We start from the raw sequence: 1,615 nt of genomic DNA on the forward strand, positions 1-1,615 counted from the left end.
GTTGCCCGGAAGTCCGATGGGGTAGGATCCGCGGCGAGCGGCCGACCAGGTCGCTCCCTTTTCGGTAGGACCTCCGGAGTCCGATCCGCCGATCATCAACTTGCAATTTCTGCACGGGGGGATTGGCGGACTCTCCGGAGATTACAGGGGCCGTGTTTTGAACTCGGTGACCGGTGACCGGTGGCCAGGGGCCGACCACGACCGCTTCGTGGGAGCCCCGTGGCACCTCTTCTTGGTCGGCTCGTGAACTCGGGGAGCTCCGGTGTTTCCCTTTTCCCCGCAAGAATGGCAAAGTCCTAAAAGAAACCTAAGTCCGGTCGCGGAAGTCCCGATCGTATCGGATTCAAGGGTGTCTTACCGGCCACAGTGCTCAACTGACGGTCATGCTTCCGACAGTCGGCCCGCTTGGCAATGGCTTGCTCCTGCCAGCCCGCCAGTTAACAAGTTCCCCACGGAAGTCCATGAAGTTAACATCGGATGGCTCAGGCCGGCCTCACGAGACTTCGGCCGGTGGGACCTCCGCGCGGTCGCCCGCCGACGTCGCATTTGCATTTCTGGTACGGGCACTCCCGGTCATGGTTCACGAGTTGCCGCTGGAGGCTCTGATGAGGGTCCGATTTTCGACGTGAACCCGGGCTGAGATGCAGCATCCGCGGTCGACCCTCCGCGAGCTACCCCGCCGAATCGAAAATTGCATTTTCTGTACGGGGGGATTGGCGGAGTGCCCGGAGATTTTCGGGAACACGTTTTTCAGAGACACTTAGAAAAAGTTTTGGTATGTTGGTCACTTCGTGCATTGTCCTTAAGTGGTGCCACAATGGGCTCGAAGGCAATATAATACTTAAGGTTGAAGGCACTAAAATAGACGGGAAGGCAGCACCGTCAAGAGTTTGGGCAAGAAGGGCCAAGTGTACATGCTCGGAAGCTATGAAAGAAGGGCGAGGCTTCGGGCTAAAATATACCATGCTCTCATTCGTCTGAGTTGTCCTGAAATCGTCGTTCCTGGATCGATCGTGCTTGTCGTGTTCGTGCCGTATGGAGAGGCCCGGCGGCCCAGCGGAGACGCTGGTGTTTCAGGCTTGGGACAGACTCCACCACGCGGCCCTCTGTCGGTTACCCCTAACTGCTCAGAGGGAACACGACCAGGGCTTTTATCCCCCCCACCAGTTTGGGAAGAGACCTTCTCCGCAGCAATTGACGGTTCAGACGAGGGGGTGACTGGGATCTTCCTCCGCAGCAGTTGACGGTCTTGCGGCTGGAGATCCGTCTTTGGAGTAGCCCCTGCATGGGTTTTGTTTGGCGGCAGAGCACCTCAGGGAGGAGGGAGGTACTTTGTGCGCCCGGCGGTGGTTCCTTCGGCCGGCCTCAGGGCGTTCCACCCACCGCCGAATCTCTGTGGGCCTCGGGAGTTTGCGGAGCCCGGACGCTCCAGGTGTTGGATCATGGCCTAACCAAGGACGGGGCGAGATGACCTCCGGGGTCTCGCTGGCCAAGAGAGAGGGCTTCTCAAGCAAACAAACCTCGCACCCCGCGAGGGTGGCAGACCGGTGCGTACGTGGGCCCAGGGCGCGTGCGCTGCCTGCCGAGCTGGAGGCGAAAAAGAGTCTGACCACAC

This window comes from Narcine bancroftii, unplaced genomic scaffold (genome assembly GCF_036971445.1).
Source record: "Narcine bancroftii isolate sNarBan1 unplaced genomic scaffold, sNarBan1.hap1 Scaffold_680, whole genome shotgun sequence".
In the NCBI taxonomy this organism is placed as follows: domain Eukaryota; kingdom Metazoa; phylum Chordata; class Chondrichthyes; order Torpediniformes; family Narcinidae; genus Narcine; species Narcine bancroftii.